General features: G+C 46.2%; 1 long non-coding RNA gene across 1 annotated transcript in view; it reads right to left on the reverse strand.

Moving 5' to 3' along the window:
* Positions 1–874: 874 nt before the first annotated feature.
* LOC311521870 overlaps positions 875–25,177 on the reverse strand; it is a 121,928-nt gene continuing 97,625 nt past the window's right edge. Inside the window, exon 3 of the long non-coding RNA XR_014711989.1 lies at positions 875–1,589. This is a non-coding gene — a long non-coding RNA (uncharacterized lncRNA). The remainder of the gene's footprint in view (positions 1,590–25,177) is intronic.

Below are 25,177 nucleotides of genomic sequence, written 5' to 3' on the forward strand. Positions count from 1 at the left end.
GCTGGCTTTGCACAAATGGGTTTCCCTAACTGCGGAGGGGCGATAGATGGGACGCATATTCCAATTCTGGCAACAGCCCACCTAGCCTCCGAGTACGTTAATCGGAAGGGGTATTTACTGATGGTTCTCCAGGGGCTTGTGGATCACCGTGGGCATTTCATTGACATTAACGCAGGCTGGCCCAGAAAGGTACATGACAGACGCATCTTTTGGAACACTGGCCTGTCCAGGAAGCTGCAAGCTGGGACTTTTTTCCCAGAACAGAAGATCACCGTAGGGGAAGTCAAAATGCCCATTGTAATCCTTGGAGACCCCATTTACCAATGCCATGGCTCATGAAACCCTACACAGGGAGCCTTGACAGCAGCAAGAAGCCGTTCAACAACAGGCTGACCCGGTGCAGAATGACTGTGGAGTGTGCTTCTGGATGTTTAAAGGGCTGCAGGCGCTTTCTGTATGGGAAGCTGGACCTGGCCTACGACAGCATCCCTGCGGTTATATCCGTGTGCTGTATCTCCATAACATTTGTGAAGGGAAGGGTGAAAGATTCACTCACGCATGGAGCTCAGAGGTTCAACACCTGGAGGCTGAATTTGAACAGCCAGAGAGCAGGGCTGCAAGGATTAGGGATGCCTCGAGGGAGCAATCTGAGGCTGAAAGCCACCAGTAATGTCTGGTGTCCTGCATGGGAATGAAGTGCAGTGTTTCCAGTGTTAGTAGAAACCTGTGTTTGCAACACTGACTTGCAGTGCCTGTTTCTTTCCTGAGCTAAGGTATCTTTTACTTTATGCAGTAATAAAGAATGTTTTCCGAGCCAAAAAATCCATTTATTGAAAAGAAAATTCATTTATTGAAAAGAGACACAATTGCTTGGGAAACAGAAAGGGCAAGGGGGTGGGGAACGGTACAATCACAGATTTGCGTATGTCCTGGCTGGAGCGCTCTGCAATGAGTGCTGCACTTCAGGATGGCTGTACTGCATGGTGATGGGGGTTGAGTGCAGTGGGTCAGGGTCGTAGTTGTCATGGCTGGGTGGTGAAGCTACAGGTGTTGGAGGCAGCTGGTGGCGGTAAGAACCTGGATGTGGGGGAGAGTGGGTTGGAGGTGATATGGGGGCACAAGGGAAAGAGTTTTGGGACAAGGGCTGCAGGAGGCGGTGGGCACGGTAGTGCTCCGCTTGCATTGCTATGAGTGCCTGTATCGAGTCTGCTTGGTGCTCCATGATGCTTAGCAGCCGCTCCGTGCTTTGGTGCCGGCGATCCGCATTCTGCTGGCAGACCCTCCTTTCCCTCCACAGCACACTCCACAGTCATTCTGCACCGGGTCAGCCTGTTGTTGAACGGCTTCTTGCTGCTGTCAAGGCTCCCTGTGTAGGGTTTCATGAGCCATGGCATTGGTAAATGGGGTCTCCAAAGATTACAATGGGCATTTTGACTTCCCCATCAACTCCTGCACTTTTTGATTTTCATTATTTGAATGCTGCATTACTTCATGCAACATGTCTTCCTTGCTTCTACGTGGCCTCTTTCTGATGCTTTGGAGTCTTTCGGCCGGTATTAACACGGACGGCTGAGATCTCAAGGTTGCATCTGTAAAGGCAAAATGCAACACTTAACAGAGACAGCATTGTTCACACCAGACAGAGCAAGGATTCCCCTGTACTTAAGGGCAAGCACAGTCTACATCATAGCGTAATTTGCCCGTCCGAAAATGAGCGCACATAACCCACGGGAGCCCCAAAATGGTGAGTGAGCACAGGGTCAAGCATGACTGATTGTTTCACGGCTGTACTGTCCTCTGGGTTTCTGTGCCTTGGGGAAAGCCAACAGCAGCAGGGGGCCCCTATACTGAACACTGTCCCCACATTTTCCACAGGAGTTCGTCCTGGAAGATATCTCGCTGCTGAGGGTGACCTGGGAAGCAAGGGAAGGTCTTCTACTGCAATGTGGCTTCTGCCCTGGCCCATGTGTAGGTGAGAGGTTTTTCGCAGGAGTGGGTGGGTGAGATTCTGTGGCCTGCCTTGTGCAGGAGGTCAGACTAGATGATCATAATGGTCCCTTCTGACCTTAGTATCTATATGCAGCTTACCTGTGTGCAGCAATGGTCTCCCCGCCCCTTACGGCACAGTGGCACGGACAAGTTGGGCCAAAAGAAATCTGATGAGGTTCAATAAGTGCAGGGTCCTGCACTTAGGACGGAAGAACCCAATGCACAGCTACAGACTAGGGACCGAATGGCTAGGCAGCAGTTCTGCGGAAAAGGACCTAGGGGTGACAGTGGACGAGAAGCTGGATATGAGTCAGCAGTGTGCCCTTGTTGCCAAGAAGGCCAATGGCATTTTGGGATGTATAAGTAGGGGCATAGCGAGCAGATTGAGGGACGTGATCGTTCCCCTCTATTCGACATTGGTGAGGCCTCATCTGAAATACTGTGTCCAGTTTTGGGCCCCACACTTCAAGAAGGATGTGGATAAATTGGAGAGAGTCCAGCGAAGGGCAACAAAAATGCTTAGGGGACTGGAACACATGAGTTATGAGGAGAGGCTGAGGGAGCTGGGATTGTTTAGCCTGCAGAAGAGAAGAATGAGGGGGGATTTGATAGCTGCTTTCAACTACCTGAAAGGGGGTTCCAAAGAGGATGGCTCTAGACTGTTCTCAATGGTAGCAGATGACAGAACGAGGAGTAATGGTCTCAAGTTGCAGTGGGGGAGGTTTAGATTGGATATTAGGAAAAACTTTTTCACTAAGAGGGTGGTGAAACACTGGAATGAGTTACCTAGGGAGGTGGTAGAATCTCCTTCCTTAGAGGTTTTTAAGGTCAGGCTTGACAAAGCCCTGGCTGGGATGATTTAACTGGGAATTGGTCCTGCTTTGAGCAGGGGGTTGGGCTAGATGACCTTCTGGGGTCCCTTCCAACCCTGATATTCTATGATTCTATGATTCTATGAACCAGATAGAGACCATGCAAATAAACAATAGCAAAGTGGGAACTATAATGACAAAACAATACACAAGTGAGGATTTCACAACTACCTCTATAAAGACATAAGGGTTTCCCAGCTGTGTCTATTGATAAGTGAGTTCTTACTGAACGGAAAACTATCAAACTAAACTTCCTTTTACATCCTCTAGGCTCTTCCCTTTCTCTGGAGGTGATAGATCAGATCACCTTTCCAACAGCCCGAGATTGCCTTATTTCAATGTGACTAGTCTGGAATGTGAGGAGGTGACCGTTTGCTTCCCAGCTTATGGCTGCCTCTGCTGCCTAGCCAAAGGCCTTAGCCTAAGCACAGGGCCTCAAACTGTCACAGTGAGAGAAGGCTTTTACACCAGCAGACAGTGATTTTGATTCTTTTATACCTCTATAACTAGCTAAGTGATGAGAATACACCTAAATTCTTAGAGTATAGGCCTTTACAGACCGACCAGAATATCTATATCCTAACATTATACTACATAAATCTATTGGAAGGGGAAGGGGAAAAGTGAGGATTAAAAATTGAATACACCCTTAATGCAATACTGTGTATTACAAGGCTAGTCTGGAGCCAGCACTGAGGCGATCTGTATTCTGGCTCCCACGGCATGCAGTATGCATTACAGATCCTCTCTTGTAGTGAAGCTGTCATACTGGGCAAATCTGAGGTCTCAGAGAGGCTGCAAAATGATGCTGTATAGCTTCATGGACAAGCTGCAAGAAACCTGAGAGGCCTGGTGTACGTACATGTGGCCAACATGTGATCCCTTCACTGCCCTAAGACTCTGCCTTTGCTCTTCCTCCCTCTGATCTGCAGAGCATTGCTAGTCTCGACCACATCCAAGTCTGGCCCCGCAACCCCTCTTCTATGGGAGTCTCTCCTCCAGTGGTAACTGCTCCATGGAAAGAGCTGTACCTGAGAAGCTATTTGCAGCATGCAAGAAAAACAATTTTTCTAGGGTCCTACAAAGCAAGAGAACCATGCGGTGTGTTCTACTGGCACCTTATCTATTAACTATTTACATATATATATATATATATATATATATATATATATATATACATACACAGCTACAGAGCACTCAATGCGCAAGGCCATCCTCTGTATTCAGAAAAGCAGGCTGGAAACATCAGGCCTGATAGTGCCAGAGTCCTGCTCCTTCCCCTTGCGGTCTGAAAGGCACAATGTGGTCTTCAGCATCAGCTGCCTCTTCCTGAGGGTGCAGCTTTTCTTTCAGACCAAAGGGACTCTTCTCCTACAGGGAGACATCTGGTTTGCAGATTTCCCTTCTCAGGGAGCACAAGCATGAAGGAAGCAGGGGCTACGGAGACTGCCATACCTGGGGTGGCTGTGCATTGATGGCATAGGCCACACAAAAAAGTGGGATCCCTCCCTATAACCAGCATAGAAGAATTTGCAGTCTGGGTCCCCAGGCTGGAGGGTATTAAAAAGGGGAGAGCAGGCCTGCCATCCGGGACAGAGATGGACCACGTTTCAGACCTTTTCTCCACCAATGAGTATAGAGAACAGGAGGCTGAGGTCTGGTCCATCCTCCAGCCATCAAATGTCTATTGTCTGCTGTGGTGCCCCCTAATATGTGTTAGCCGTGGGGATGTCACGCTTGTCAGGCTTGACAAAGCCCTGGCTGGGATGATTTAACTGGGAATTGGTCCTGCTTTGAGCAGGGGGTTGGACTAGATGACCTTCTGGGGTCCCTTCCAACCCTGATATTCTATGATTCTATGATTCTAAGTTAGCCTGATTGGGACAAGGACCACAGTGGCTCTCCTGAGAAACCTGCGCAAGCGCATTGCCCAAGTTCCGGATGAGACCTTTGAAGAGACCACTGAGGCCGATTACTGTGATGTGAGAGAGCACATCAATTCCCCATTCCGCATCTAGGCATGCATGCAGCCCTAATGCTCCTTGCCCAATGAGCAGAATATACTTGAATTGCAATTCAAATGACCTGCAAATGCTTGCACACATCACCATGCCCTTTGAAACTGCAGGATTTTGCATTCATTAAAATTTAATTAATTAATTAAATTCCAGGGATGGGGAAGAAAAACAATCAACAGTGGTTTAAAGCAGGTGTGGTTAGACATTACACAGGGGTTGAACTTTGGATGGCAACTTATTCTAAAAGAGGTCCCAGAGCAGAACTGAGTGAATAGTCTGGAAAAAACTAATTGTGAGCAGTTGTGGCTTCTAAATAGGAGTTTGCTTTGACTATACGTTAGCAGGTCCTTCTATTTGCTTTTCTGAATTGCAAGAGACTGACGTTGGTCTATCAGGAAATATTTCATATCCAAGGGAGGAGAGTTTTAAATTTAGAAAAAAATTCCACCCAGCCTGATGGAACTACTTTCCTCAAGAACCAGAAACCAGTCAACTGGATGGGTTAGGCAGATACTCACAGAACACGCTGGGGAGTGACATACCTATTCTTGGAACTAGAGAAATTCCCATGGGGTGGAAGTTCCCATGGGCTGAGAAGAGAGGAAGGAGGGTTTGAAAAAAAATCTGTTTTTGGGGAAAGAGTCCATTACCATATTAGATTAAATCATCTAACACCTGAGGCTTGGACATCAGGTTGAGTCAGGGGGCGGTGGAACTTCCACAAGACAGGTCAGAGCCAGAACCTGCTCTTGAACATGTAAGACTTACTTTTGTTTTCTGTGACTCGGCAGAGGAGGCATTATCGATTCAGCTTATGGGAAGTGTAAATCTAGAATGCTCAGCAAGCCGTTTCTTTTCTTTTAAACCCATTTCCCTCTGTTTTTTTTAAAAAAAATCTTGTTTTAAGGGATATTCTACAGTTGTGTGGGAGTTCCAAGCAGTTCACCGCAAGGGGAAAAGGACACTTCAGCTTTGAAGGAGAGTGTACTTTATGAGATCAAAGATACCGCTTCGGTCTCAGTCCAAGGGTATGTGGCACTCGCTGTTTTCTTCCAGCGAGGTGTGTTCTAGACGGCTACAGGGGGCAACACTTCAAGGGAGGCACCAACAAGCCTAAGGAGACAGATGAGCTGAAGTTTAGTCAGGTCATGTGAATGCTTGTGGAATGCAAGTTTTCATATGAATGTTCTCAGAAAATGAACTTTGGCCCATTATAGTGGACAAAATAAAATGTATTGTGGGCAGGAGCAGTAGTTTAGAAGGTTTAGGAAGCACAATCAATGCCAGATGATGTAAGTGACTGATCACACAGGGTGGAATTCACCCTTGTAAAGCACAAGACCTAGGTCAAAGGCAATAGTCCTGTTAACTTGATTGGACCTGAGTTAGGCCAACACTGAGTGCTTTTGAATATTCTACCCTAAGGCAGGTTTTTTCATGAAAAAATAAATATTAGGAAATAATTTAATGTTTTTAGCTGGAAACAAGGAGTAAAACCCAACACTGACCAGTGAGCTCTGCATCACAGATTCATCTAAAGATGGGCAAATAATCCTTAACAAATAATTGGTTTGACGAAAACTTTATTTTCACAAATTGTCCAGATCATGGTTTTCTTGAATTTATTTATTATCCACAGTTTTTCCATCATATAATTTCCATGGGGAACTTTTGATCATTGCAAGTATTTGTTAATCCACTTTCAGGCTTTGAGATTGCACATTGTGGGCACACTGTATGTTTCTGTTCCATGACTTTCATTGGATGGGCATCGTGCTGAGAAATAGGTCTCCCATGCAAACAGAGCTTACTAGTCGAAAATGTTGCTGTCTGTGAATGTTCTGCAAGGCTTGCTTAAAATGTGCTGTGACTGTGAACATTACCAACAGCAAACCTGTTAGCAAAATATTCCTAAACGAAGGCAAACACAGTCAGAGCAAATTGGCTTCACTGGATATTGTTGAAGCCAGGAAGTTTGCAAAGATTTAAAGAGGAATGGGACATTTGTATGGATAACAAGAACATCCAGATTTATCACACAGTTAACACTAACAAAGAATATGGGAAGGAGTGTAAATCTGGTGCTTCAGGCCTTAAACCAATCTCTAACTAGTAGGGATTGGGATGAGAACTTCATGGCGGGAAGATTCCCCACATTGGCCTTTTGTGGGCTTTCCTGCACCTTCCTCTAAGCATCTGACCACTGTTGGTGAGAGAATACTGGACCATAGGTCTGATCCAGTCTGACAATGTCTGGGTTCATACATTTGAAAGAATATTCACATAATTTTGTTTTGTGACATACTCCTCTTTCGGATGATGTGCACCCATTTCTTATCTGAGAATAATTGGAATATCCCTTTTTGATGGTCTATTCCAACCTAAACACTTGGGGTTTTATCTTCTTCCACTCAGAAGATGGAGACAGAACAGGAATGCTTCTGATGGTGCCATACTCTCCCATATAAGGGCGTCACCATCTGTCAGCCTTCAGTTGTTCTCCGGCTGGTGGAGAAGTCTGTCCCCAGGAGGCTTCTGCTAAAGCAGAGAAAAAGCAGGACTCGGGAGCCTAAGGGAAGCTATATGATATGTTCTGGTGTGTAGCTGAGTGAGACATCAGCAACTTGTGGGCCCTCAGACCCTGGTGAACCCCCCCCCAGCAGCTATCCAACATGGGGGACTCAATTGTTGTTGCTGAAATAATTCAGCGACTCTGACCTTTTCTTTACCTCAGATGCAGCTTGTGCAGCTGACTTGGCTCTGAGCTGTGAGAAACAGAACGATCCTCCTTCACAATAATACATTCACTGGCTGAGCCCCACCTAACCTCAAGTCACTCTTGAGCTCCCTGTGTTTCCCCTCAACTAAGCGGCAGACTGCCTGATCTGGCACTAGGCTGACACAGATGGTACTGCCATCTGCATGTGTTCTGTAACCGTTGTTGGTCTTGGTCTTTTGACAGTGGAGAAGGATGGGAGGGAAGGACAGTAGGCCCTTGAGGGTGTTTAATAATCAGAGGAGTGGGTGGGTGAGGTTCTGTGGCCTGTGATGTGCAGGTTATCAGACTAGATGATCATGATAGTCCCTTCTGACCTTAAAGTCTATGCGGTTGTCAGCCAGCACTAACCTATACTGTTCTTGAAGGGGCTTCCTTCTGATCAATGGGACCCTGGTGACTCTGGACAGGGAAGGGGCAGCAGTACAGGTGGTAACATGTCCTTCTATATTAAAATTGGTTGATTAACCAGAATTTTCTACAGAATGTGTATGCATTGCACAGGAATATCTTTGGCCAACATTCTGTTCAAGGATTTCTCTTGGTTTGGTATTTTTTTCACACTGAATGTTTTTAAACGGGCTATTAAATTGTGGGCTGGAGCCATGAGATTTCATGAATGCATGGAACACAACAGTAGTGTGAACTTCCCCCTGCCTCCATTACATTTTTGAGGTACAGTAGATCCTCACTGAAACCAACAAACCACAGTGTCTATAACTTCCTTAACTTTGTCTTAAGGATGCCGAGCTAATTGTAGGAGCTGCAACTAGCTGTAAGTGATGTATGACATGAAAACTTCTTCCCGGGCACACAGAAAGAAGCCACCCATAATTTGTAATCCATTCTGTACTTCTGTGCCATTTGAAGCATTACTGAGCTCAAGCTCAGTCAGAAAAGCTCATCAATATAAAAGTCTGTCAGGTAAAAGGAAATGAATGCGTTAGTTTCAACATTGCGGTTGTAGGCAGATAATGTAGAGAAGAAGGATGGTCCAGTGATTAGGTTCCCTAGCTTTGTTCTTACAAGACCAGAGTTCAATTCCTTGAGCCACCATAAACTTTCTGTGTTATGTTGGGCAAGACAGACTCTCTACCCCAGAGATGGTCAATTTTTTTTGTCAAGATCCTGATTCCAGAGAAACATTTTTCACACCACAAGTGTCCCTGTTCAACGAACACATACAAAGCTGTCTAATATACCCAGGGCCTATTGCAGGGACAATCAATATGTGGACCGCAGGCCAAATCCAGACTTCCAGAAGCTTTTGACCTGACCACGAAAATCTAAGGGGCTGTGGGCAGTTAGTGCGGTTGGGCTAGTGTGGGTAGAGGAGTGACTGGCTGCGTCCTGGCAGGCTTTGGGGAGTAGGTGCCTGGGCTCACACACAACTCAGGGTGGCAGAGGCCCTCCCTAAATGGAGCCCCACAGGGACTGCTGGGGTACACGAGGGCTTGGAGCTTCAGCCCTGCGGGAGGCATCGGGCTCGGGGTCTCAGCTGAAACCCAAGCTGAAGCCCCAAGCCCAGCGCACCTGGGAGGGGCTGAAATCCTCAGCCCTGGATCGCCTGGGGGGGAGCTGAAGCCACAAGCCCCAGCATTCCAGGTGGGTCTAAAGTTCCAAGCCCTGGTGCACCGCTGGTGGGACTGAAGGCCCAACCCCCGGCATGTGTAGGAGACAAATGTCTCATTCAGAAAGTTGAGGAAACAACTAGGGAGTCATCCATTTTGGATCTGGTATTGACCAATAGGGATGAATTAGTTGCGAACACAAAGGTGGCCGGGAACTTGGGAGGAAGTGATCCTCATCTGGTAGAATTCAAGATCCTAAGGCAAGGAGAACATAAGAACAGCAAAACAAGGACACTGGACTTCAGAAAGGCAGATTTCTGTCCACTCAGAGAAATAGGCAATTAGGAAGAAAAGGAGTCAAAGGGGGCTGGCAGCTCCTAAAAGATGTAATACTAGAGGCTCAACGTCTATTCTAATGCAGAGGAGAGATAAGAAGAGCCACAGGAGGCCAGTGTGGCTGCACCTGGGGCTTTTTAGTGATCTAAAATCCCCAAGGGATCTATACAGGAAATGGAAGGAGGGGCATGTCACCAAGGAAGTATACATGGGAATAGAGCGAGAAAGATCAAGGATGGGGTGGGCTTGCTGCTCCATGGAGAAGGTGACCTGGTAATGGAAAAATCACAGGAAGGCAGAGCTGCTCGATGCCTACTTTGCTTCAGTCTTCACACAAAAAATAATATGTGACCAGATGACTAGCAAAGTTACCACAGACAATGAAGGGGAAGGGATGCAGACTGGGATAAGTAAAGGATATGTCAGAGATCTTCTGACCAATTTGAATGAATTCAAATCAATGGTGCTGGATGCTATTCACCCAAGAGTACTGAAGGAATTAGCTGAAGAAGTCTCGGAGCCACTGGCAATAGTATTTACAAGCTCATGGATAACAGGAGAGGCCCCAGAAGACTGCAGAAGGGCTAACGTGGTGCCCATCTTTAAAAAGGGGAAAAAGGAGGAGCTGGGAAACTACAGACCAATCAGCCTGACTCGATACCTGCAAAGCTACTAGATCAACGAATAAAACATTCCATTTGTGAATACCTGGAGGACAAAGGGGTGATCACGAGCAGCCACCATGGATTTACTAAGAATAAATCATGTCAAACCAGCTTGATTTCCTTCTTTGACAAAGCAACTGGTTTGGTGGATAGGGGGAATGTGGTGGACATAATGTACCTGGACTTTAGCAAGGCTTTTGACAAAGTCCTATATGGCATTCTGATAGGTAAGCTGGTGAAATGCAGGTTCGGAGGAGCTACCAGCTAAGTCACACCAGTTGAGATCTGCCCTACATCTGGATCCCTACATAGCTGTTTTTTCTGAGGTACCAGAGGTTACACTGGTTTAAATTGCCATCACTCTCCTGAAGTGATTTACACAGATCCTGAGGATCTGGCCAAGTATCATTGCTTTGCAGTTTAGAAAGTTTACTTGAAAATAACACGTCTTTGTTGGAGTAGAACATTACGGTCACTGGTCGATTCCTATGTGTCTTTCCAATCCCTGACATTTTTTGTCTTGAGCACAGTAGTACAACGGTTTTACCTGCTGGTTCGTTCCCCTGTATTGACACATTTTCTAACAACAGCTGACATGATTGACAATTGAACCGTCTCTTGCTTTATTTGCTATGAAAGGTTACTAACTGGAGTGGAATATATTTAGCAAGTCAGACCTTTGGCCTGAGACATAACCTTTGTAGCACCAGTAGAGAGAAAAGTTGCCTTCAATATTGAATATCCTCACATAATATTGTGTGGAAGGAGCCCCTCGTAAGACTGGAATTGGGGGCAAGTCTCCCAGGAACTGAAGCCAAGACATTTTTGTTCGAGTGCACAAGTAATGGACTGTTTCAATGGCTTGTTGGGTGGGAACTGCCATAAGAGAGACTAACGCTAAGGGCTAGCTCTTGCTGCTCAGAATGGAGATGGCGGGATGCCCAGGGAGTACGTGGCCTCCTTGGTGAGCACAGAATGGAGCTGGAATGGGGTGCAGCCTGGCTGTTGTTCTAATGGACATGGGAGCAGCATTTTTGCTCTTGGAGGCAACTATGTTTTATGCCAGCCAACCCCAAGCTGAACTAAGTTGGAAAAGTGACCAAGAATGAGCAACTAGTACCTTTCCTTGGAATGACTTACTGTTAGGGCCCTACCGAATTCAGGGTCCATTTTGGTCAATTGCACAGTAATAGGATTTCAAAAATCATAAATTTCGTGATTTCAGCTATTTAAATCTGAAGTTTCACAGTGTTGTAACTGTAGGGGTCCTGGCCCAAAAAGAAGTAGTGGGGCAGTGGAGCGGGGGGCATTTGCAAGGTTATTGTAGGGGGGGTTGCGGTTCTGCTACCCTTACTTCTGCGCTGCTGCTGGCATCAGCGCTGCCTTCAGAGCTGGGCAGCTGGAGAGCGGTGGCCGCTGGCCCCGCGAGCCCAGCTCTGAAGGCAGAGCCGCCGCCACCAGCAGCAGCGCAGAAGTAAGGACGGCCTGGTGTGGAATCGTCACCCTTACTTCTGCCCTGCTGCCTGCAGAGCTGGGCCCTCAGTTAGCAGCCGCCATTCTCGGACCACCCAGCTCCGAAGGCAGCATAAGAAGTAAGGGTGGCAATACTGCGACCTCCCTAAAATAACTCTGTGACCCTTCTTCATCTCCCATGTGGGTCAGGACCCCCAATTTGAGAAATGCTGGTGTCCCCCATGAAATCTGTATAGCATAGGGTAAAAGCACACCAAAGCCCAGATTTCACAGCAGGAGACCAGATTTCACGCTCCATGATGCATTTTTCATGGCCGTGAATTTGGTAGGGCTCTACTTATTGTGAATGAGTAGCCACTGCTGGGCAAGCCCTGGTAGCCTCCACATAGTCCTGCAAGCAGTCTGTTACCTTAGTTTCCCCTCTTGGACTGCTCAATAAACTCCACACTTCTTTCTGTGGCCAAAAATACCCCTCCCAGGGGTCTAGGCTTAGGAACATAAACATAAAATCTAAATAAAACCACAAGCCCCAAAGTCAAGTCCAACAAAAATCCACCTGAAGCCCAAGTTTCTCTTCCTACCTGGGGCTTTCCTGCTTTGGCAGGCCACTCCCAGGCCCTACCTGTCTGGAGCATCAGTCCCAGCTCCAGGACTCAGGAGTGAGCAGGCCCCAGCAGAAACAGTCTCTGGTCTCCTTTAGTTCCCTTCACTGCAGCCTTCTACTGCTCTTATAGGGGGATCACTTGACCTTGCTCAGATGTGCCTCTTTAGTAATCAGGGTTGGCTGGTCCCAGGCCTCCAGCCCTTCAGAGACAAGCCACCCTGTTACACTTACCTTACGCTTGGGTTACTACTGTACCTTAGTGATGGCATATACCGACTGACACTACTGCTAGTTATATCCCCGGTACCCCAGCCGGTGTCAGGATGCTTTAAAGCAAATGGAGAGAAAATGAAGGAGCAAGTCTACATCCAGTATATATGCACACGCACACACACTTTATCCAGCCCTCTTCCCCACCCACATTAATCCCCTGCAACACATTTTAAAACAAAGAAGCTGAAATCATAGAATCATAGAATCATAGAATATCAGGGTTGGAAGGGACCCCAGAAGGTCATCTAGTCCAACCCCCTGCTTGAAGCAGGACCAATTCCCAGTTAAATCATCCCAGCCAGGGCTTTGTCAAGCCTGACCTTAAAAACCTCTAAGGAAGGAGATTCTACCACCTCCTTAGGTAACGCATTCCAGTGTTTCACCACCCTCTTAGTGAAAAAATCTCTGTCCTGCAAATGAATTGGAGATCTTACATAAACCAGGGGGCTCTCAGACTTTCCCATATTAGAAATGCCCCCCGGGATACCTCTCCCATCTAACCAGGATGCAGCCAGGTCCCATTTAACAATATGGGAAGGGCAGGTGGCCATGATCCCCTCAGGCATTGCAAACCCATTAAATACACCTGCGACTCCTCCCCCATTCTACTGTAATGCCTCCTCCCTGCAAGAGCTTTGGGCACGGCATTTCTTTACTGGGAGGGCCAGGTATTTCCTCCATTTTCTGTTTGTGCGAATGCACACTACATATAAGGCTCAGTGCTACGAGCCTTGGGCTGAGCAGATGGAGCAGGCAGCCCTCCAGCTCTGCTCTCTGACAGCAGAGCTGGATGTCTGAAGAGGGAGACAGGAGAAAACATTCCTAACACAAACGCAGAGCCACCGATGGCCCCCTGGCCTCTGGAGAGCAGTGGCTTGTCCTGTTCCTCTTTCATACGTCAACTCCAGACTTGTTGGTTCGGCTCAGATTCTCATCACTAGGGAAACGTGAATTTCCTACTGTTTTTCTGTGTGCTGGGCAGAATGCCAGGCCACAGGCTGAGATTCGTCTTCTTGTCTTTTTCTACAGTTTTATACACAGTACATTTTAATCATGTGGCTTGAGAGCAACAAAGTTTATAAAAACACCTGTTTGGTTTTTTTATTGCTAGTGACAATCTTTTATTCACTTTCCCGAGAAACAGCTTTTAAAGAAACAGGCTTTTCGTCCATTTAGGATCCGGTTATCAAGAGACCGTGATGGGCAATTCATAATTACCTCCTTCTCCTTTTGCAAAACAGTTACCACCCTTGTTCTTTAAACAAACATGGGCCAAACTGATCCCTGCTGTAACACTACAGATTTACACCAGGGATGAATCTGAGTCCATGGGTGGTTGAAAGCAAGCCAGGTCACCAGCACGTATTCTTATGCCATCTTGTTGACTAGGCCTAGAGACATTTTCATGAAACCGTCACCACAAAAAAAGAGCTTTTAGACCTTTCACAGATGATGATGCTTCAGGAAGGGGATTATCAACAAAGGGCTAGGTACTTACTGCATACGGCATTTTTTATCTGGATTACAATAGAGCCAAGAGATCCCTTCCAGAATCAGGGTCCCTTGGTGCTGAGGGGCCGTACAAACAACGAATGAAAAATACAGTCCTGGACCAAGATAGCTCACCTCAGGAGTGGTGGAAGTGCCCTAAAAGTGGGAGGGCCACAGGCGACCAAACTGTGGCCCCACCCTGCACTGTGCTGCCCCCTGAAGCCGCACCTCTGCCCCACCCCTTTTCCCCGATCCCTGCCTCGCGCCACCCCTTCCCCCCAACGCTCTTCCCCCACAACCTCCTTGTTCTCTGAGGCCCCGCTCCCACGCTGCCTCTTCTCCCCCACACCCTGCCCCCCACTTGCTCCTTTCTGCCCCCTCCTCCCATCGCTTGCCCTTATGGGAGGGACATGCCCCGCTGGTCACCCCTATTCTGACACCCTGGCTCACATTTTAGTTTTGTTGACAGGACACAGCAGGCAGATGAATGAGGGCTGCATGGGATGGATGGGGAGTAAGGACAAGGTAACAGTAAAATGAGCATGTTCTGTGATAATAGGGTGTAGTCACAGCCACCTAGCCAGGGTGAGCAGGTGAGATGGTGTAGGAATCATGGAAACGTTGAGTCTTAAGAGGGATTTGAAGGTGTTGGCTTTCCAGGTTTTGATGGGAAGTTTTTCCACAAGTAAAAGGCAGCATAGGGAAAAACAAGGGAGAATGATAATATAGGGAATGATAGGCTGGATCAATCCCATGCATTTCCTGATGGTTGTTGAACTGGTTACTGTATATGATGCACTGGGTACCAAAATCTGATCCTGAGGGCTGCTAAACGTTTTTAGCTCCCTTTGAAGTCAATAGGAATGGAAGGTGCTTAGCACATTGTTGATCAGGCTCCCAGGAAGCTACCCATTTCTAGTGGCAACATATGCCTCAGACATCCAATACTGAAAATAGTAGTGGAGGCCTGCACATAAGCCTGCTGTAGGGGATTTGTGTATGACCAACAGAGCTGGCTGAATAGTGGGAAAATATCTCTGAAGGATTTTGCTCGATTTTGTCCTCCATATTTCACTGACATTTTCCAAAACACTTCAGGGATCTGATGTCCCCTAAAAAAGTGTCCCAGATTGGGGAAGGATCTGGATTTCTTTGCATGAAGCAGCACTGAAAAAAAAATACAGACACTCCAAGAATTAAAAAAAGAAAAACACAATACATGCCAAGGCTTTTGTTTTTTCCTTAGTAGAATATTAATTAGTGTCTAACCAGAGTCAAAGAAATCCAGATTTGGACTGAAGAAAAATATACACTATTAGCCTCACTTACAGAGGGCCCCTCCAACTGAAGAAAATACTCACCAGCAACTACACACCACACCACAGGAACACTAACCCAAGAACCTATCCTTGCAACAAATCCTGTTGCCTCCTCTGTCCCCATATCTACTCTAGCAACACTATTAGAAGACCCAACCACATCAGCCATACCATTAGGGGCTCATTCACCTGCACATCTACTAATGTGATATATGCCATCATGTGCCAGCAATGCCCCTCTGCCATGTACATTGGCCAAACCGGACAGTCTATATGTAAAAGAATAAATGGACACAAATCAGATATCAGGAATGGTAACATACAAAAGCCAGTAGGAGAACACTTCAATCTCCCTGGACATTCAATAACAGATCTAAAAGTAGCTAGCCTGCAACAAAAAAACTTCAAAAACAGACTTCAAAGAGAAACTGCAGAGCTACAATTCATTTGCAAATTTAACACCATTAATTTGGGCTTGAAGAGGGACTGGGAGTGGCTAACTCACTACAAAAGCAATTTTCCCTCTCTTGGTATTGACACCTCCTCACCAGTTATTGGGAGTGGACCACATCCACCCTGACTGAATTGACCCTGTCAGCCCTGGTTCTCCACTTGTAAGGTGACTCCCTTCTCTTCGTGTGCCGGTATATTTATGCTTGTATCTGTGATTTTCACTCCATGCATCTGAAGAAGGGTTTTTTTACCTATGAAAGCTTATGCCCAAATAAATGTGTTAGTCTTTAAGGTGCCTCCGGACTCCTCATTGTTTTTGTGGATACAGACTAACACGGCTACCCCTCTCATACTTGACTATTAGCCTGGGCACTAATGAGATCTTGGGTTATTGTCAGATGTTTCACTGTGACAATTCTTGGTATCAGATAGAGACTTTGCTGAATTTTGGTCTCCTCCTGACCACCATAGTACTCATAGATTCATAGCTTGAAGGTCAGAAGGGACCATCATGATCATCTAGTCTGACCTCCTGTATATTGCAGGCCCCATAACCTCACCCACTCCTGTGATAGACTCCTAACCTCTGGCTGAGTTATCAAAGTCCTCAAATCATGGTTTAAAGACTTCAAGTTACAGATTATTCACCATTTACACTAATTTAAACCTCCAAGTTACCCATGCCCCAAGCTGAAGAGGAAGGTGAAAAATCCCCAGGGTCTCTGTCAATCTCACTTGGGGGAAAATTCCTTCTTAACCCCAAATATGGTGACTAGTTAGACCCTGAGCTTGTGGGCAAGACCCGCCAGGCAGATACCTGGGAAAGAATTCTAGGTAGTCACTCAGAGCCCTCCCCATCTAGTGTCCCATCTCCTGCCATTGGCGATTTTTGCTACTGACATTCACCAATGGGCCACATGCCATTGTAGGCAATGTCATCTTATCATCCCCTGCATAAACAGAGCACTGAGTAAGGGTACTCTTTTAGGATTTCATGGTCATAGCCTACAAGACCCATTTCCCAGTACATTCATGGATCTCATCCACTGTGTTTCTTCTGTGCTGCTATATGTTGCATATTTGGGCTATGGAGATGTTCTCCTTGCCTTGGGCATCCGTGTAAGAAGAGCTCCCTGGGAGATGCTTGGAACTAGCGTTCCTCAGCCCTTATGGGCTTTGGGAAGTATCTTTAACTCATGTGCAGTCATGGAGAATGGGGAAGAGATTTATCATGGTACCCATAAACCATGGGGAGCACCTCTATGCAATTAGACTGATGATACATAGCTCTTGTCACTTAGAAACAAGACAATAGAAGGCAAAGCTAAAGCAGATCTAGCTACAAAATCACTAAAGCAGACCATGCCTCTTGCCACTCTTTAAGTTCTTAGCAAATTAGTGTACAAATCTGTGTATTAGCTTTCCTCTGAATCATATACCTACCTACTTTGATCAATTTTAAGAGTGTGGGCTCTTGCCCAGAATATAAAACTGAACTATGCTCTGAGCCATTCCCTTTCCCCTAATGACCCAGGAGTTGGCCACTAATTGAAACTGCAGGCTAGAAAACAGCCCATCAGTGTTTCTGGAGGTGTATGTTCCTTGTTCAGTCAGAGTTAGTCCTTTCTCCAACATTGCCAACATTCTACCTAGACACCAAACAACCCACCGAATTGCCACCACTTTGGGGGGTCAGGAAGGACTTTGACACCAGGACTGGGTTATTTCTTTGTTGGGATAGACACAGGATATTCTTTCCTCACCTGTTTCTGTATATTTACAGCATGCTCTGATGGTTTGATTTTCAGGTGTGCAGAGCCCTGACAATTCCCATAGGAGCCAACAGGAACATTAGGTGTTCAGCATCTCACAGAACCAGCTGAGTGGTTGCTATGATTGATTTGAGGGAGGATAGATGCTCAACTTCAAGAGTTGGGGTCACTGCAGGAAGGTTGTGGGATTCTGGCAACTTTAACTCCCCAAACGTGTTCAGTTCCTTTATGAAGATCATGTCCAGGGGCTGTCTCAAATTCAGCCCCCTCACATGGCCATGGCTTCTGAAAGGCCACATGAATTTAGGTGTCAAATGGGAAACAATTTTTCCATCCTCTGAGAATTCTCAGGATTTTGAAAAAAATTCCCCCTCCCGAAACTGGGATAAAAAGTCAAAATCACAAAAGCTGTCATGAACTGAGAGGCTGGGAAAACAATCAGATTGAGTCAATCAGAACATTTCATTTTGATCATTTCTAAATGTTTTATTTTGGTTTTGACCTTTTCATTCTCCCCTACCCCAACACCACCACCAACTTGAAGTACAAATTAACTACAGTTTCAAACCAAAAAGTTGTTTCAAACCAAAAAAGGAAACTTTTCGTTTGGAAAATGTTGAAATGGGACGTTTTAACAATTCCCCCCCCCTTCTGCTTGCCCCATTTTTCTTTTAATCAGGAGATTAATCAAAATTGACCCTTTTCTGCAAAGTTTTGGGTTTTGGGAATCGGCGTTTTCAGGGAGACAAGATTTCCATTGAAAGATTCCATCCTCATCAGCTCTATTCAAAACACCAGAGGCTGGACAGCAGCATGGCCAATGCCCCGCTGCATGGTGGGGGTGTCAAGTTTCCTTCCCCACTCTGAACTCTAGGGTACAGATGTGGGGACCTGCATGAAAACCCCCTAAGCTTATTTTTACCAGCTTAGGTTAAAACTTCCCCAAGGTACAAACTATTTTCCTTTTTCCCTTGTACTTTATTGCTGCACCACCAAGCGTCTAACAGATATATAACCAGAAAAGAGCCCGCTTGGAAACGTCTTTCCCCCCAAAATCCTCCCCAAACCCTACACCCCCTTTCCTGGGGAAGGCTTGATAAAAATCCTCACCAATTTGCATAGGTGAACACAGACCCAAATCCTTGGATCTTAAGAACAATGAAAAAGCAATCAGGTTCTTAAAAGAAGAATTTTAATAGAAGAAAAAGTAAAGGAATCACCTCTGTAAAATCAGGATGGTAAATACCTTACAGGGTAATCAGATTCAAAACACAGAGAATCCCTCTAGGCAAAACCTTAAGCTACAAAAAGACACAAAAACAGGAATATCCATTCCATTCAGCACAGCTATTTTATCAGCCATTTAAACAAAACAGAATCTAACGCATATCTAGCTAGATTACTTACTACGTTCTAAGACTCCATTCCTTTTCTGTTCCCAGCAAAAGCATCACACAGACAGAGAGACCCTTTGTCTCTCCGCCCCCGCCCCCCTCCAGCTTTTGAAAGTATCTTGTCTCCACATTGGTCATTTTGGTCAGGTGCCAGCGAGGTTATCCTAGCTTCTTAACCCTTTACAAGTGAAAGGGGGGCTTTTCCTCTGGCCAGGAGGGATTTTAAAGGGGTTTACCCTTCCCTTTAGATTTATGACAGGGGGTGATGTGGAAGTAAGTAGCTGGAGGAGGGAAAATGTCACCTTGCTCTGGGGAGCGCAGGGGAAGCATGGTAGACGTGCTCCTTTGCAGACATTGTAACACCCACTCCCCTCTGTACTCCACCATGCAGCCTCTCCCCACCCCCTTGGCAGGTGTGTCTGCAGTGGCTGTTTACCCCTTCCTGTGGGTTGACCTACCTTCCCAGACATGGCTTACGCCAATACATGTGTAGAGCATCTCTTACCATTTTTGCCACATTAATAGTGGATTGATTGATACGGCACTGGTCACATGCAGTGTTCTATAAAACAGCTAATTAACACAAGGCAGCAATATCCCGGAAATAAACTGCAGGCAAGCAGGTATTCTGATCTGTTTTAAAACAAAGCCAGGCTCTTTCTACAACAGGTATTGATATTTGCTTCCTAGATGTGTCAAGTCCTCACTAAGCAAGAATCCTCAGAGCCTGTCTCAGGGCACAATCAGTCCTTTCAGAGGATTCTGGTAATCTGAAATTTTCACATGTAATTCCATGTGTTAGCACTGAAGATCTCTTTACAGAATGTGGTTAATTAAAAGAAAAAGAGCCAGCTAGTGCTACCAATAGGGAGTGTGTGCCCAATAAGTCTACGAGAGGAATCAGAGAGGAACTTTTTATTTGCTCTGAGCATCCTTCTCTAGAGACCGGAGTTGAGGACGACCTGTCCACCAGGGTGGTGTGCCTCACATGAAGGATACAGAAAGAAAAGTCCACTGAAACCGAGTAGTGTTTGGAAGGAAGCTTAGAGGCCGGTCTGAATGGAAGCCCAAGAGACTTGTGTTGATTTCCTACAGTAAGGCTGCCAGGCTTCAAGGCCTGATGGTCTTTAAAAAAGGGAAGAAGTCTTTAAAATCTTTAAAAAAGGGAAGAAGGAGGATCCTGGGAACTACAGGCCAGTCAGCCTCACCTCAGTCCCTGGAAAAATCATGGAGCAGGTCCTCAAAGAATCAATCCTGAAGCACTTGCATGAGAGGAAAGTGATCAGGAACAGCTAGCATGGATTCACCAAGGGAAGGTCATGCCTGACTAATCTAATCGCCTTTTATGATGAGATTACTGGTTCTGTGGATGAAGGGAAAGCAGTGGATGTATTGTTTCTTGACTTTAGCAAAGCTTTTGACACGGTCTCCCACAGTATTCTTGTCAGCAAGTTAAGGAAGTATGGGCTGGATGAATACACTATAAGGTGGGTAGAAAGCTGGCTAGATTGTCGGGCTCAACGGGTAGTGATTAATGGCTCCATGTCTAGTTGGCAGCCGGTATCAAGTGGAGTGCCCCAAGGGTCGGTCCTGGGGCCGGTTTTGTTCAATATCTTCATAAATGATCTGGAGGATGGTGTGGATTGCACTCTCAGCAAATTTGCGGATGATACTAAACTGGGAGGAGTGGTAGATATGCTGGAGGGGAGGGATAGGATACAGAAGGACCTAGACAAATTGGAGGATTGGGCCAAAAGAAATCTGATGAGGTTCAATAAGGATAAGTGCAGGGTCCTGCACTTAGGACGGAAGAACCCAATGCACAGCTACAGACTAAGGACCGAATGGCTAGGCAGCAGTTCTGCGGAAAAGGACCTAGGGGTGACAGTGGACGAGAAGCTGGATATGAGTCAGCAGTGTGCTCTTGTTGCCAAGAAGGCCAATGGCATTTTGGGGTGTATAAGTAGGGGCATAGCGAGCAGATCGAGGGACGTGATCGTTCCCCTCTATTCGACATTGGTGAGGCCTCATCTGGAGTACTGTGTCCAGTTTTGGGCCCCACACTACAGGAAGGATGTGGATAAATTGGAGAGAGTCCAGCGAAGGGCAACAAAAATGATTAGGGGTCTGGAACTGTCATAAATATAAAGGGAAGGGTAAACCCCTTTGAAATCCCTCCTGGCCAGGGGAAAGCTCCTCTCACCTGTAAAGGGTTAAGAAGCTAAAGGTAACCTCGCTGGCACCTGACCAAAATGACCAATGAGGAGACAAGATACTTTCAAAAGCTGGGAGGAGGGAGAGAAACAAAGGGTCTGTGTCTGTCTGTAGTCGTCTTGGCCAGGGACAGAACAGGAATGGAGTCGTAGAACTTTTAGTAAGTAATCTAGCTAGGTATGTGTTAGATTATGATTTCTTTAAATGGCTGAGAAAAGAATTGTGCTGAATAGAATAACTATTTCTGTCTGTGTATCTTTTTTGTAACTTAAGGTTTTGCCTAGAGGGGTTCTCTATGTTTTTGAATCTAATTACCCTGTAAGATATCTACCATCCTGATTTTACAGGGGGGATTTCTTTATTTCTATTTACTTCTATTTTTTATTAAAAGTCTTCTTGTAAAAAACTGAATGCTTTTTCATTGTTCTCAGATCCAAGGGTTTGGGTCTGTGGTCACCTATGCAAATTGGTGAGGCTTTTTATCCAACATTTCCCAGGAAAGGGGGGGTGCAAGTGTTGGGAGGATTGTTCATTGTTCTTAAGATCCAAGGGTCTGGGTCTGTAGTCACCTAGGCAAATTGGTGAGGCTTTTTACCAAACCTTGTCCAGGAAGTGGGGTGCAAGGTTTTGGGAAGTATTTTGGGGGGAAGGACGCGTCCAAACAGCTCTTCCCCAGTAACCAGTATTAGTTTGGTGGTGGTAGCGGCCAGTCCAAGGATAACGGATGTAATATTTTGTACCTTGGGGAAGTTTTGACCTAAGCTGGTAAAGATAAGCTTAGGAGGTTTTTCATGCAGGTCCCCACATCTGTACCCTAGAGTTCAGAGTGGGGGAGGAACCTTGACAGGAACACATGAGTTATGAGGAGAAGCTGAGGGAGCTGGGATTGTTTAGCCTGCAGAAGAGAAGAATGAGGGGGGATTTGATAGCTGCTTTCAACTACCTGAAAGGGGGTTCCAAAGAGGATGGCTCTAGACTGTTCTCAATGGTAGCAGATGACAGAATGAGGAGTAATGGTCTCAAGTTGCAGTGGGGGAGGTTTAGATTGGATATTAGGAAAAACTTTTTCACTAAGAGGGTGGTGAAACACTGGAATGAGTTACCTAGGGAGGTGGTAGAATCTCCTTCCTTAGAGGTTTTTAAGGTCAGGCTTGACAAAGCCCTGGCTGGGATGATTTAACTGGGAATTGGTCCTGCTTCGAGCAGAGGGTTGGACTAGATGACCTTCTGGGGTCCCTTCCAACCCTGATGTTCTATGATTCTATGATTCTATGGTGCTGTTTCCCAAAGTGAAAGTCTGTTCTTCTGCTTCATGTGTATGAACCGCATTGGGATCAGCATAAGGAGCCAGAAATGTTTTTCTGGGGCTAGTGTCCGTGAGGATTGCTGCATCATCGGTCTGGAGACAGTTGGGTGTGGCCTGAGAGGAACTGCGTACCCATCGCTCAGTCTCGATACTTTCACGGGAGAAAACATGCCACTGAAGCCTTGTGCCACACAGATGTATTTTATAGGCCCGTTTTACATTGCTAGGGGACATCCTCTCAAACACAGAAAGAGGACTGTGGCCTGGTGCCATATCCTGAGATTTCAAAGTGGGTAGGAAACTCATGGTCACCACCATTCTCTGACCCAATTATTCCATGCTGAAGAGGATTGCCATTGTCTTTATCCTGCTTCAGTGGCTGCTTGACATAAAGGGTTAAGGAGTCTGCCTCAGATGCCAGTTAGGAGACTTGATCCTTTAGCTCAAATGCCAAGGGACGATGCTTCATCGGTACTGAGGGTCCAGGGTTCAAATCCCGCGGCCGGCCCAAGAAGTGATGGTTATGCACAAGCCCAATCAGTAGGATCTGACACGTCTTTAACCCCATCCCTCTCCCCTCCCCACAGTACACACACTGGACCCCACATGTGAAGGCTTCCTACACCACTGAATCAGCCCAAGCGAATGCACGGAGGAGGTCCATCATCCTGCACTAGCAGCTCCCCCCGTGCCCCACACAGATGGACGACAAATCTTTTTGCTACCACTGCCATCTTACCTATGTGTGTGAGCCAGCAAGTCTAAAGGCTGCTGGGGAAACTACAGAAACCCAACTGGTAGGACATGCTGAGGATGAGGCCCTGAATGGATACACACCTGCAGACTGCCCCACAGGTGAAAGCAGGTGGAATGGAGAAGGCTGTCCTTATAGGGGGTGTCTCAGTGGGTTCACTTGTACCAGGGAAGAGGGAACCGAAAGGCCCCATGCAAAGTTCCAGTGATGTCGAAAGCAGTTTGGAGTTCTTCTTTTGTGATCTGCAGCCTGGAGGCAGGGCTGGGGGGAGCTCAGCTGGGGGATGGGGGGGAGGGGGCATGTGCAGGAGCGAAACCGGCATCTACCTCAAGAAACCCCTGGCCCAGTTTGTCCATCACTGAACTGTCACAGAACCACCGGGGCAAAGTGGCAAATCTAGAGTGGATCCCTTTCTGGCAGGTTTGCTTTAGCTAAACACAAGTTATTGGGGTCCGTGTAACTGGGTGACATCTAAGGGCCTGTGTTAATCAGGAGGTCAGACTGGGTGCTCTAATGGCCTCTTCTGGCCTTTAAAATCTGAGTCAGGGGGTGAAGACGTCGATGGGCACTGAGAAAAGCCCTGTGCTCCAGAGAAGTAGATCACAGATTTCCAATCCTTGTCTAGAAAACACGACCATGCACTGGTTGAATTAATACGGACGCTTGTTTTGATTTAAAAGTGGCTTACTGCAGTTCAGGTAAACCTCTTCCAAACCAGCTTAAGCAAACCCAAAATAAACCTGGCTTAAACTGAATTAAGAAGATCCATACAGCCTCCTGCACTGGTTTAACTGAATCAGTTTAAAATCATTCCCTAAATTAAACTGGTGGAATTCTGGATGTAGAGAAGTCCTGGACTTCGTTAGCTAGAGGGATTAGACACTTGCCCAGATCCTCAAAGGTGTTTAGGCACCTAACTCCTATTAAAATCTATGGGAGTTAGGCACCTAAGTCCCTTTGAGGATTTGGGCGCCAGATACCATGGTGAAGAGCTCGGTACAAGAACCTTAATAGGACAGAGTCAGGCTAGATGAAGCCCCCAGTGGCGAAATTTACTGTGGCATGATCTCCTGGCTGTAGAGCCGCAAGTTTCAATGTGCGTGCCAAGCATGCACCGAATCTCAGCAGTCAGCAATTACTCCTTGACTCTAATTTCCATCTCCTGAACCTCAAAGGATTCAAGACATAAAATGAAAACCCGTTGGTTTCAATTAACTCTGCTTGCAGAAACAACACGAGCCATGTGCTCGAAATGGCTTTAAGAAACAACTGGAAAACATAAACTGTAGTTGGGGGAGTTTATTGCCCTCAATTCCAAGCAATGTTTCCATTCAGTAACGATGTCCAATAAATTCTAGGCCAAGTTTCCAATTAATAATGATGTCCAGACTCCCAGATTACCTGTCACTGAGGATTTAGTAATCTATGGGCAAATTACTTTAATTCTTCTCCGTTCCCATTAGCATATTAAACGACAATTATAATATTCTCATATTTCAAACATTCTGATGTTTTTACCACATAACGTCTCTTTCTCTTGTACCTCTTTCCATGAGGTCTGCAGAAAAAAGTGCACTCATCCACGTAGCACTTTATTGGCTTAGAAGAGGCTGAATTTGCTATTAAGAAACCAATATTTTACCATCGACACCAGAAAGGGACAGTTTTAATTGCACCTAATGCCAGGGTTTGGGTTCTTTCCTCATTTTTCAAAACTAGCAGCCAACCTGGCTTCAGATTGGTTGCCGACAGGAAAAATAATGGAGTGTCCTCCAGATCAATAGGAAAAGCGATTTTGTTTCAGGGCAACCGCACTGGAGAAAGTCAGCTATGGTGTCTCCTATCAGACTCCCAGAGTCAAAGAGCAGGCCTTCAGTGGGCAGTGCTGGAAACCATG

This window comes from Lepidochelys olivacea (assembly GCF_965140295.1).
Source record: "Lepidochelys olivacea isolate rLepOli2 genome assembly, chromosome: 6".
Classification (NCBI taxonomy): domain Eukaryota; kingdom Metazoa; phylum Chordata; order Testudines; family Cheloniidae; genus Lepidochelys; species Lepidochelys olivacea.